The sequence below is a fragment of the Gossypium hirsutum genome, chromosome A08, assembly GCF_007990345.1.
Source record: "Gossypium hirsutum isolate 1008001.06 chromosome A08, Gossypium_hirsutum_v2.1, whole genome shotgun sequence".
NCBI lineage: Eukaryota > Viridiplantae > Streptophyta > Magnoliopsida > Malvales > Malvaceae > Gossypium > Gossypium hirsutum.
Genome location: NC_053431.1, coordinates 124,832,869 through 124,847,754, shown reverse-complemented (window position 1 = coordinate 124,847,754; position 14,886 = coordinate 124,832,869). Strand labels below are relative to the sequence as shown.

At 28.1% G+C, this 14,886-nt stretch overlaps 1 pseudogene; it reads right to left on the bottom strand.

Moving 5' to 3' along the window:
• Positions 1–21: 21 nt before the first annotated feature.
• On the bottom strand, positions 22–6,893 carry LOC107928345 (probable metal-nicotianamine transporter YSL5; annotated as a pseudogene).
• Between the last annotated feature and the right edge of the window lie 7,993 nt (positions 6,894–14,886).

The following is a 14,886-nucleotide window of genomic DNA, read 5'->3' as shown; positions in this document are numbered from 1 at the left end:
TTCATTGATAATATCAGGAAATGAGCCCAACTTTCAGTATAACTTCAATTAAAAAACCTAGCGACATTAAGTATTTTACACAGCACAGATGCTAGAACAAAGACCGTATGAACTAACTATATGTCACTTTTCATTAATTCATTCACCTATAACAGACATCACAATTCTTTGATACCCGATGATCCATTACTCGTACTTCACTTTGTTGTGCCAACGATACCAGCAGAAAAAGAAAACACGGAGAAATAACATGCACATAACATACAAAATTATAAATACTTGATGATGCTGTTTTACATGTCTAATGTAACCATCTATAGATTTTGTACGAATGCATTCAACTTTTCGAGTTCAAGAAATTATCGACCCTAGCGTTTGTTGCCCTTGAGAGAAATTTCATGCAAATTGGTGGTTGAACCCCCGCTAGAGCAAGTATTGAACTTGGCAAAGTCCATATACCGTCACCACAGATCAAACCGGAGGCAACTGCTGGTGCAAACGCAGCAGCCTTTTCTTTGTTTAACTTTTCCCAAACGAACAAAATCAAACTTCCAACACACATGTCAATGGCAAAGTACGGGCCGAGGTAAAAAGGTATTGCCATTGCCATCGGAAGTGGAATGTAGGATCCCCATTTCTTACCCAGCATATCTTTAATGGAGTTTATTAGAATGGCTGCACCGAAGAACACATAACATAACAAGAGGCAGTCTTTCGGCAAAGCAGAGAAGCCTTGCACTCCCAGGACAGACATGTTGCGATAAACGATTCCTAAAGGAGCGGCATATTGACTGCCGGGAAGTCCAAGGTCATCGAATGCGTTGTAGAACAGCCAGAAGACACAAGGTGAAACTATGCAGCCCATGGCCATGCCAATCACTTGGCTAACAAACATGGACCTAGGAGAAGCAAGGGTCAAGTAACCGGTCTTAAAATCCTGCATTAGGTCAGAAGCTGTTGAAACAATGTTCATCATTACACCACATGCTATGAGACCTGCAAGGACACCACCATTCGGACCAGCCCAAGCTCCGATCGTAAAGATTGCTAGCTTACCATAGGTCGAAGCAAGGGACCAATCGGTCAATCCAGTTCCATATGCGTTGCAAAAAGCCAATGTTGGAGCAAAGATGTAAATGACCAATACGTAATACCATTTGAGTTCGGGAAAGATGAATGGAAGAACTATGGTGGAGATGGTAGCAATTGTTACATAACCTGCAACAGAAAACCATGTAGGAATTTGGTCTTTTAGAAAGAGTTGGATTCGGCGCTGGTCGTCGTATGATAGCTAGTCTGAGGTATCAGAAGAATGCTGATTTGCAACAGGGAGAGATTGTCGTCCTCGAAATTGATAAAACAAGCCTGTGAGGGTTCTAGTAAACACCTTGACAAAGTTGTATAGCCCATCACCTAGGATCAAGGCTATGGCAATAAACACCTGGATTTAAGGAATAACGAATCTTGAGATCGATGTTACCATGTTGGGAAACTATAGTTTCATTGGTCTTAACGGAAACTAACCTGGTAACCTTTTAGGCCGTGCATATTGTTTTTGGGAAGATCTGCATTAAACCAATCACCCTTTCTATTTTCAATGAGAGGCCACATTAGACCCCATGAAAGTATTCCTCCAAGCAGCACTGATATGTTTATTATGTAGGGGCAAATCATCCCTACTCCAACATATGTTGCTGAGAAATCGAAGAAAAACCTGAAATATTAGCAAACAAGTCGCTTAGTACTCGTTTTCGAGTTCACTAAGGGAAGAAATTGAACTGATTCTACGCACATGTTTTCGTATGCTTTAAGCCCAAACGTAGGGAAGTTAATAAATCCACAACCGTCTCCAGCAGTGTAAAACCATTGAAAGAAACCCCATAAAAAGCTGAAAGAAAAGAACTTCCCCAATGTTTTCACTTGCTTCCTACAAGTAAGAAACATGAAAAGATTAGAACGAATAAACATCGTAATCATCGGCTTTAATTAGAAACTGCAACTATGATAATAATTTTTACTTTGCTAGCTTAGCTCCTTGAGGAGTATGGAAGCTATTGATGAGATGTGCAGTTGCAGTACCACTCGGATATGTCAACTTGAAGTCTATGATCATGATCTGAGAAAAACAAGAGGACAAAAAAGTTGGTAATGGAAGTTAACATAGGCAAAAAGAACCTTTCCTTGAAAGAATATCATTTCATTATTAGCTCAACGATTTCAAATCCTATATATAAACATAATGTTTATATTATTATAGACACAATATATTTAGAAAGTGGGATTTCTATGTCCATTCAACTTCAATACAGGGGCAAAGCAGAGTGTACCTTCCGAAGAGGCACCACGGAGAAGAGACCGAGAAAGCTAACAACAAAGAGGAAGCCAATAATCCATCCGAGTGATGGATTCTTGAAACCGCCGTTATCCCCGGATTGCTTTGCAACACGTTCGCTCATTCCGAAGAGGTAACTCCCGAATCCCCCTGTTTGTCAGCAGGTAAAAGTAAGTAAAAGCTTCTGCAAACCAGTTGAGGTTGTAATTTAAGCAAAATGAATGAAGAGGTTATCTTCAATCAATCATAAACACAGCATACTTTACAAAAATTTTCAATTTAAAACATGTACTGCAACCACAAGTTTTATGCGGTAAATGAAATTTGTTATGTAATTACATGATGTTATCTTTCAATCAATTATAAACACAACATGCTTTACAAAATTTTCAGTTCAAAACATGTACTGCAACCACAAGTTTCATGCTTTAGATTACAGCATAGCATTTTTGTGGTTTTGATTCTGGGTCTTATATGAATAGTGTATCACACAATTCCATGTCAAAGATGAGAGAGTGATTTCATAATAGTAAATCACCCATGGACTAGACCATGGATTGAGCAGTCAAACTTGGATTAGATAATTCTAACTTGGGCTAGTCTGATCTAAATTTAAAATAAATAATTAAAATATGTTTATTTAATTTTAAGTTTAAATAAATATAAATATAAATATAAAAAATTAATATTTTTATAATATTTGAATAGTGTAAATGAATCATTAAGTAGGGTTGGGCCATTACTTGCCTTAGCTCATGAACAGATATAAAACCTTTTAAATATATAAAAGAAAAACTTAAAATAAGATTAACATACATGGTTTTAACACTCACACCAGCTTCGTTGAGCATTCATTCAGTAATGTTTAATATAGCACATGTCCCCCTTTCAAGAAAGAAATATTTAATGACAATTAGATGAATCCATGAATAAACCATTGTTAAAAGGAGACATTTATGTTGGCAAATAAAACCCAATCAGCCAGGTACTGGGGCAATATATAATATTTAACTTGATTCAGAGCGAGATAGATAGGTTTTTAACTGAAGTTTTTGAGGTTCAGAGGCAGTTTTAAATAAAATTTAGATTCCATTGTAGAATGGGTTAACACTATAAAGTAACTGTAATTATTTCCTAAATTATAATTACATCTTTAAGAAAATAAAAAAAATCCTACCTAGTTACTGACATAATTTTTTCAATTCTCAACTCCTATAAAAATTAAATAATATAATTGAGATTATCTAATTATACTCGATTTAATGAGACAGACTAACTACAATTACTACCTAAATATATATAGGTATCGAATTACAAATAATTAGATCAAAATAATCAAGTTCAATTACTAAATAACTTCACAAACACAAATTTTTCTATCCTTATACTACGGGTTTCTTTTATAGAATCTTTTTTAAAAAATTAAACCAAAGTAATGATTAGCATAAATAACATGATAATCATCCAATGAGAACATGGGCAGTTCAAAGCTAAGTAAAGATTAATATGAAAACATTGTGTCAGCGTGAGTTTAGCAAATTTGAAAAGGTGTAAAAGCAATGGAGACAGACAGACAGCTATAAATATAAAATTAAAAAATCCTAAAAGGGGTCCCCACTTTAAAATGGTCTAAAAAGTTGTATCGTTGACTTATTGACTTTATTCAGTTTTCCGAAACACGCCTAATGACCTCGATCTCAATATCATCTCACCGTATCATTAGTCCATTCCCCAAAGCAACAACTTGGCCTCACTCACTGTCACTCACCCGTCCCCTTTACAAAATATTATTAAAGTCGAACTAATAAATGGTACACATCAATTTTAAAAAAAATTAAAGCAACAATGTTTTAAAAGAAAAAGGGTTAATAACCTTTTTGCCCCTCTAACTTTACTAAAAAAAATTCATTTACACCTTCTATTTATTTTTTCATCTCTTTTAACCTTTGAACTTGTCTTTTTTTATAATCAAATTACCCCTAAATAGATAGAAATGTTAACATTTATTAATTTTACTGATAACGTATAAACATATATTGTCAGGTAAATGATACATCCCATTTATTTAAACTTTAAAATTTTAAAATATAAAAAAATTATTCTTATAATTTAATAATTTTAATAATTTTAAATTTTAAAAAATTAATTAAATATTAACGTGTTATTTACGTGACACATGTATGTAACGTCAACAAAGTTAAAAAATAATAATTTTTCATTCGTTTTAAAGTATTTGACAAAAATTACAAGTTTAAGAGTTAAAAAATTGTGAAAAATTAAATAAAGAATTAAAATAATCTTTTTATAAAATTGAAACACCAATTAAGTAATTATAAAAAATTAAAGTACCAATGCATAACACTAATCCAATAAATTAATTAAAATATATTTTAAGAAAACGGTTAATAACATATTAAATTAATAAGCGAAATTATATTATTTAGCTAAACTCAGTCAACAAGTCCAACACTACTTAGTGGCAAAGACATGATGCAGCCTTGACTTTTCAAAAATAGTAAATTCATTCTATGCTCCTTTCGAAATTTATGAAATCACGAGTTAATATAACAATAAAATTACATTTTATCTTCTAAAAAATAATATTCATTTTTAACCACTAATGCAAATTTGTAAAATTTAAATTAAGATTAAATCCACGGCAGTTTACCACTATTCAGGGAGAAGACAATAACACAAGCAAAAAGTCTTGGTCTTCCAAAAATAGTACTATGTAATTTATACTATTATTTAAGTATTTTGTTGAGTTTATATCACTCTTAATTGGATGACCATTTTAGTTATTAAATTTTAAAAATATTTTTCGTAATTAAAATAAATTATATTATTCGAAGTTACTTTAAATTTTTCCATTTAAAAAAATTAATAATACGCAAACGGTGAAATTTGAACCCAAATCAATTATAGTAATAAAACATTTAATTTTCTACTCAACTAAAGCTTTATTTTTCTATTTTTATATATTTTAATTTTAATCATACACACTTTATTACTTCAATCAATTGTATATATTAATAATGTATTTGATTAAATTGATATCAGAAATTAACTTGACACCAACTCAATGTTGATAACAACGCAATGATAAACAATTAAATTTATTTTTTCTAATTTTAATATCATACATATTTCATGTATAATTATGATTAATTAGTTTCAAGCGTATATTCCCTTCTTTATTATGTGTTAGTTTTAAACATGTATTTGTGTTTTATACTTGTGTTTCCCACACAACATAATATTTTTAATCCTTTAAATTTTATGAAATACAAATTAAAAAAATAAAATTTTATGGAAGTGAAAGTTACTTGTAAAGCAACGAATTTCCGAAACAAATTTAGGGCAAATTTAATTAATGTCATAGTCAAATTAAAATTAATACACGAAATATAATGTATGGGTGAAAGTGACCGTCGGAATATAAATTTTATTTTATATATCAATTAATATTTATTAATTACAGATATTTATTTTATTTTATTATAATAAAAATATAGATTGCTATTATATATTTAAGTAAATTAAATTTCTCCATTTGAAAAAAGAAAAAGTTAAAACGGTAAACAAAGTCGTAATTTAATACCAAACTCAATTGACCCTCGTTCCCTCCGCTGCAAAGGGAAAATATCCGGTGCAGTGAGTTCCCTAAAGGTCTAATTCTGCTCTTAGCCCCTATACTTTTCAGAATTCTAAAATTTAATCCCTCTGTTTTTGGTTTTATGAATTTAATCTTGTTATTTGTCTAGTTTAAAAATTAAAATCCCATAGACTGTATTTAATTTTGAAAAAGACTTTGACTATTAAAATGATACATGTTCAAATTTAATAAAAATACATTTTGAATTTTAAATTTCTAAAACTATTTTTTGGGAAATGAAAGCAGAGGATTAAATATTAAAAATCTGAAGAGTATAGGGATTTGTGGTTAGAATTAAACCTTCCCTAAATTTTTGCTTTAGATTCAAGAATGGGGCAGTTTTTACTAAGTGATCTGATTTGTAGAGAGTAATTCTTTCAGAGCATAACAAAAATCAAAAGGAAAGTTAAGAAAAAAAAACGTACCGCTAAAGGCGATGCCGGAGGAGGCGACGACGCAGGTTTGAATCACGGTGTTTTCTTGGCGGGTAAAGGGCTGTCTGAGGAGACCGGATTTTGAGAGCAATTTAGTCCACGTCTTGACGAAGAAAAACCCTAACAAACCAGCCGATACGTTGAGGGAAGGGATGATTCCGGTTGTTAAATTCAACTTCATTACTATGAAAGTAAACAATATGCTCAACACGAAGCTCACGGCGAACGCCCTCATTGTCAGTTGTTTCTTCCATGGCGGTACTTCCCTTTTCTCGAAGATTTGTTCCACCGACATCTCGTACTCAGCTCCATTGTTACTGCTCTTGCGACCGCCATGTTCTTCTTCTTCATGGTTGAATCCATTACCTACCTTATCTTCATCTCTTCCATGCCCATCCATTTGCCTACTTTTCTTTTTTGGTAAAATTATAGGAATCTTATAAGTTTTATCCTTATAAATTGAAATGAATATCCATTATTGAAAGTGGGTTCGTTTTTATAGGAAAAAGTGTTTGGCAGACAGGAAAAAACTAAACTTCGAAAAAAGATCACACGGAAAAATAAATTATTAAAATATAGGAATATCATAAATATATTTACATATATTAAATTCTTAAATATTAATTTTTCGTTTCTATTAATACTTAAATTTATAATTTTTTATCAAATCATCATAAAATAATAAAAAATTAATATTTTTATTTCTAAATATGAAGATACAAATTTTCCATATATAAATTTTATAATTTAATAATTTTAAAAGAGGCTAAAATATAATTTTTGTTTTAAGCGCAAAAACCTTTACTTATATTTTTAACATATTTTAATCGATGTGTTTACACTGAATTTTTCTTTCATAAGATGTAAGCAATCAGGGTATAAATATATTTTTAATCATATATTGAATTTATGTACATTTATGTTAATATAAGGTTATTTTCGTACTTTCACATTAATAGAAACACTTTTAATATAAGTTGTCACTATCAACTTTTGTCTCCTAATTTAAAGAAGAGCTTCAATGGAGTTTTCAATTTTCTTTAAATGTTATTATTTTAATTTTTTTAATTCATTAATTGTCGGTTTGCCAACAAGTGGGTCAATGTTAAATCTCCGAACGGCGTGAACGTGCGGATATAAAACACTTTTTTACTCTTTTTATTATTTTGGGCAGATGATGTAAAGGTCTCATTCCACGCACTCTTCAAATGATTTGACATAAATGTCGATTTTAATATTTTTTAGGCTTGGCTTATGACTAAACCTTTGAATTTTACCTCTTAATACCGCTTTTAGCCTATAGTTAAATTATCATTTTGATCATTTATATTTTCTTTTATCAGTTTAGTTAAAGTATTTTTATTTTTTATATTGTGTTATCTCAATAAAAAATTTTATTAAAAAAATAAATCAACTAATGACGCGCTGTTATGTGTTAAAAATTTTTAAAAATACTTAAATTTTTTAATATTATTAAAAATAAAAAAATCATAAAAAATCTCAAATTTTTTTATATTTTTAAGGAATTAAGAATTTTTTAAGCACAAAAAATGCCATAGAAATCTTAAAACCATTTTCATAAAATTCAAATTTTTTTAAGAAACCCTAAAATTCCAAACAAACAAATTTTTAAATGTTTTGAAGTTTTTGCATATTTATAAATTTAATTTTTTTACAATTTTTAAAAATAGATTATTGATTTTTTTTTATAATTTCCTGAGAGATTTTAGGTGACTTCTCAAAAGAATATATGATTTTTTTGGGACTTTTAATGGTTTTTTTAGTTTTTTATATTTTAAAATTTTTAACAGAAATTTAGGTTGAGGCAACGAGGATTACAGGATTAAGGCCAAAATAAAAAATAGTACAAGTACTAATGTGATAGTTTAGCTATAACACATGGCCAAAAAGAGATTTTAGGTTTTATGGTTTAAATTTTAATTTTATTGTGAGCTAACAATACCTATGAGACCTAAACCTACAAGTTCAGAATCATGTGAGCCCATGACCTCGCAAGGCCAGGTCCCCGCAAGCTCACACCAGGGGACTGTACCCTTGACATGGATAGGATATGTGCCATTTCGTACACCACAAGTACTTATTTGTCCTAACAGGACAAATTGTACTTACGACGATAGGATATCAATAGGTTGCAGGCTAGGCTATTGTGAGTCTAGAAATAATATAGGACGACATACAAAGTCTAATAAACCCTTTTTTAAGACCCATAAACATTTTAGGGTATTCTCAATAATTTATTTCCTTCTTCTATCTGGTTATCATAAGGAGCCTATATTCTAATCATTTATAATTTTTTATCCACTAGATGAACTATCACAAAAGATTACATCACCGATCTTGCATCAACAATTGGTGTGGTGTGCGTGTTTCAACCTTCAAAACTAAAAACAATGACTTACCCCTACACTCAAAACATCACAAGCTTTCCCCAACAACCAAAATTTGCATAGTTAGACAGAACTCTAGCTAACAACACTAGGTTCTCACAGGCAATTCACTCAATAATAATATCATCCCAAGTATGACCACTCGCTAGGATACTACAACCCTTATTTTGGATACCCCTCCCTAGCTAAGGGACTTCAAGTCCCAAATCAAAACTGATCTAATCCCTGATAGGGCCTACACCTTCGCAATCTACAATAATAATTCCAAAAATAACAATATGAACGCGACCACGACCATCAGCGACAAATGCTCCTCCAATAACGAATAAGGGAGTTGATGGTCATTCAACGAGCCCCCTATTAGTAGTGACAAGCAGGTGGTAAAAATGTCATGACTCTGGTGTTTAACTAAAAGCAATGACAACCAGTCCGTAGACCAACACGCCAATGAAATGAAGATGGGTGTGTTATTCAAATGGTTCCTTGCCAAAGCAAATACCTAGATGGCAAGATGAATGAGCTAAGGTAAGCACTCTACGACGTGCAGACTGCTAAGCCAGGTGGGGCGAGCTGAGTCCAAAGCTCTAACAACCTTTTAGCGATTGAAACAGCTAATACATTTTCCCCTACAACTTCAAGCTACAAAAGAAAAGTGCCACGGTACCAAAGATCCTGAATAGCACATTGAACAATATGACGATTGTATATGGAGATTCTGAAAGTCTCGGATGCGTAAAATGTAGAGTGTTCCCAATGACCTTCAGAAATCACGGCAAAACCTAGTACTCCTCATTCCCAGCATGATTCACTCGTAACTTCAGTGAGATGAAGAGTCAGTTCATTGGGTATTTCTTAGCTAATAAAGAGTAAGACTAAGACCATTTTACTTGAAACTAGACAAATGCTACTAGCATTCACTCGATCATCATTTTAGTGCAATGATGGTAGAATGACGAGATTAAACAGACAGTTAGGGTGCTTAGACCTATATATATGATAATCTTGCAACACGAGCACCTCAAATATGCCATAACCAATGAAGGTTACTTAGGGTTAGTTTAGTATTACTTTTGAAAAACGTTATTCAGAAGTAGTTTTTGGAAGTTTTGTTTAAAATTTAAGTATTTAGTATTGTTGGCAAAAAGTACTTTTTTAAGAAATAAAATGTCCATTTTAAATATAAGATTATAAAATAACAAATATGCGTTTAATTAAATAAGTTCAAATTAGTTAATATTATGATATTTTAGTAATAATATAAAAAATAATTTATTATAACTTATGCTGTAAATTTTTTTGTATTAAAATTTCTATAAAATTTTTGTAAAATCAAACAATCAATTTCTGTAAAAATCAAACAATCAGAAATAACTAAACTAAAAGAGAAGAAAAAATGAACAACTTGAAGAGAAGAAGAAAAAAAGAAACTCACCGATGGAGGAATTAAAAAAGGAACAAAAGAGAAGAGAACTAGAGGAAAGAACTTTGAAAGAAAAAATAGGTACATGTCTTTTGAAAAAGATAAATTAAGGTTAAAAGCACTTTTGGATGAAGAAAATGTTAAAATTTTCAAATTTTTCATCTGCCAAAAAACACTTTTTTAAGTTGAAATTTTTACTCAATTGATATCTGTTTAACAATACTTTTAAGTGAGAAATATTTTTTGAGAGAAAAGCTCATCTCAAAAGCACTGCTGAACGAGACCTTAATCAAGTTTACGATAAGATGAACAAGTTCACAAGAACAACAATGTTGAAAAAGCTACCCTTGACCTAGATCCCAAAACACACTATAAAAAGAAATCGTGCCTTGATTTTAAATTTTGGAACGCATATATTTATTGACATCGTATTATCTTTAGAGAAGAATGGGAAAGACTTGTTGGCAATCCTTGAAAAAACTTAAATGAACTGAAAATTACTGTTTCTTTGCTTTCACATTATTCTTTTTGAAAATGGAAAACACCAAGGAAAATATATTTGATTGAAAATTTTGAAAATAATTTTTAGAAAATAAAAATATCTAAAAATTATAAAAAAGCAAATATTTCCAATGATCTATTATTAGAATAATATTTAATGCACCATCATTGCATAAGTTTCATACACCATTAATAATAAATAATGACATATGATATATCATCATTAAATTAAACAAAAAGATATGGAAGACTTATAAAATAAATTCTAATAACTTAATTAAACATAATTAAATATTAATTATAACAATTATAAATAAATAATAATAACTTTTGTATTTGAGACTTTAGGTTTAAAAGTTTAGAATCTATGTTTTCAAGTTTATGATATAGAGTTTAGGGTTTTAGCACTTATTTATAATTTAACTATTATTTAATTATATTTAAATAAAATTATTGGTATTTATTATAAATCATCCATTATTTTATAGGTGTCATATTATTATTCATTGATGGTACATGGATCTTATCTACTAATAGTGTAGTGGTGAACCCAGGGGGGCCTCAACCCCCCTAAATAGAAAATTTCTATTTAGACCCCTTAATTTTTTTTTAATTTTTAATGGTAAAATTACACTTTGACTCCCTATTATGATAAAAATTTAATTTAATTATTTAAAAATTATAAAAATATAGATTATTAAAATAGTAAAATTACATTTTTATTATCGTAAAAATATACAATTTAATTTCAATCCCCTAAAAAATTTTCTGATTTCACCCTTGAATAGTGCATTAAATATTATCTCCTTAATATTTTTAATATGTTTGGTAATCCATAATAAAAACTATATAATAGTATAAAAATGTGAAAAGCTATAAATAAATAAATATTTACTTAATGTAAGATATTTTCATATATTTTTATTTTATTATTTTAAAAAAATTATATTATCATTTAAAAATTTTACTGACTTCATTTTTCAATTCGTCAAACAATAATTGATTAACAAAATCTTAGAAATCTAATATAAATCCAGCCTGTAATGCATGAGACAACCATTTTAACTTTTAAGTATTTAATATATTATTACATGTGAAACTGAAAGATAATGATTATATTTTACATTACTTATTATAAAATAATTGATTCTATTTTTGTCAACACCTTTTAATATGTATAAAATGATGGTTTGAAAGGTAAACGCAACTGACAACAAATTTGATAACTTTCATGGGTTCATTCGAGATTAAGAATTAGGATTATTATCAAGTTAATTGGACTAAACACTTCCAATTATGGCTTTTATTCTAATATAAACTGTAATTTTTAAATATGGAAAATAGAGGAATTCAGTTTTTATAAATAAAATATAATAATTATATTATAAATTTATGAAGGGTATAAAGATTTATGACATATTTTAACCTATATATGTTAATAAAATATATTTTATAATTAATGTAAATTAAAAAATATTATCTGATATAAAAATAAATTTTATTATTTAATTTGAATTTACTAATTCGGTTTCACCATCCGACTGTCGAATAAGATTAAACTCAAGTTTAAATTAAAACTTTTTAATACAAATTTAAAATAAATAATTTTAATCAAATATTAAAATATTCGAATGCAATTAAATATGGACATTTCGAGACAAGAGGTATTAGATAAAGAGCATTGACAGTGATTACAAGGAAATTGATGGTCCACACGGAAAGGCGTAAAGGTGGAAGTGACCAAAATTCTTTTCCAAACTGTGGAGATTTAGTTATCAGTCTTGTCTGAGAGTCATGAAATTTGTTACTTATATTTAAAAAAAAATTAAAAATAAAATGTTGAAAGGATAAAAAGTTTCTATTCAATTGAATAGATTTAATTTGTATGAATTGAGTCTTAATAAAAATTATTATTATTTAATTGGTTTAAGCTGAATTGTGAATTTATAATGAATTAGTAAGATAATTTCAAATTAAAATGTTTTTTTTTGAAAAAATTAATAATAATCTGAATTCGATTGGTATGTGTATTGTTGTCAGTACAAGAAAACGTAGGTTTGAGCATGTTGAAACGTATTATGCTCTTATTTATAGGTTGGAGAGAGACTATAAATAGTTTTAGCCATTGTATTAAAAAGAGCAAATATAATCAGAACCAATAAAATGAGATGAGAAATGAGACAATAGAAACATTTTATATTAAATTTATATTTTTAAATATAAAATACAAGTTACATTTAATCTATACTATTTTTTTATTAAGTGTTTAGTTGAGTCGGTGTCACCTTTAACCAGGTCACTAATGCAATTAATAATTTACGAAAATGTCATTCCGTAATTAAAATAAGCTATACTATTTTAGAGCATTTTAATCTTTTTCATTTTAACTAAAACCAATTGAAATATGCATATAATAAGATTTAAATCCGCACAAATTGGATTAATAAAACTTTAAATTTATCAATCAACCAAAGCTTCATTTTAATGTATTTTATACATTTTAATTTTAATATGTATAAGTTATTATCTCCATTAGTTGTATATCTACACTTACTATTTATTAAGTGTTTTACTAGTTGTTGTCACCCTCAACCAAGTTAGCAATTCAAGAAACTACGGAAATGTCATTCCATAGTTTAAAAAAAATTATACTATTTTAGGGTATTTTAGTATTTTCATTTTAAGAAAAATCAATTAAAATTTGCCCATGATGATAAACCAACACCAATTGAATTAATAAAATTATAAATTTACCACTGAACCAAAGCTTTATTTTAATGTATTTTATACATTTTTATTTTAATATGCACAAGCTATTATATCCATTAATTGTATCTATATTAATCGAGTTTGAGTCACAAGTCAACATGACACTAACTGTGACACCAACTCGCATTTGTTAACAAAACCATGACAAATAATTGTAATGCATATAATATTGTTTATATGATGTATTTACGTATTTAAATTTTATTCTACTCACAATTTAATCTATATTTTATTTTAAAAATCGTACATCTTTCATTTGTTATCATGGTTAGTTAATTTCAAACTATAATTTTATTATTTATTGTATGTTATTTTTAAACACACATATTTTATTATTATTTATTTTAAATTCATAGTTTCTTCACACATACAGCATGATAGGATTTCTAATATAATATATTTATCAGTTTTAAATAAATATAATATTTAACATAAATTAATTTTATATTTTCCTATATTTAGTATTTTTTATGATAAGAATAAATTGTTTTATTTTATAATAATAACATTTTATGTATTTTATTATTAAATTAATATTTTATATTAAAAATAATTATTTTAATTTTAATTTACTGAAATATTTATAGATTTTAATTTTTAATGCAATATTTTTATTAATACACATTTATAAGTTTTTATTAAATACAATTACTTTCAATTTATTTAGTTATGGAATAATAATATAAATATATTATCAGTTATTTAATTGAATAAGGATAATAATATCATTTTATATTTATTATTTGCATATTCCTAAACATCACTTTATCCAATTAAATAATGTAATATTATTACTCGTTTATTCAGTTCAATCAATCAAACAAACAATGTAATTCTACTCCATTCCCATTGCATGTTATTTTATTCTATTTTATTTCAACAAATCAAACATGTCGTAAGTATCTATTCCACATAAAAAAATTAATGGTTGAATACATATTTATATTTTTCATGTTCATTTTATAGTTCATATTTAGGGCTTGTCATTGTGCCCTCACATCAATGTCATTTACAAAGTTTGAACTCGAATATTTCTTTAAAAATGCAATATGTTTTAACATTGCACCCAACCAAGGGCAAATCTAATAATTTTTTTAGAGTGGATCAAAATTTAATTATAAATTTTAAGATGTCAAAATATAATTTTATGTATTAATTTACAATTACATTATTTTTGAAAGAATTTAAAAAAAATTGGTGAGAGGATCAAAATGTAAATTAACCATATATTAATTTATAATTCAAAGAGAAGCTCTAAATAATTTTTTCATTTTCAATGACACCAAGACTTTTCAGACCTTTCTGTGATTTAAATTCACCCATTGTTCTAATTAGTGGCGAATTCAGGTAGTTGAGACTTGGGAGGG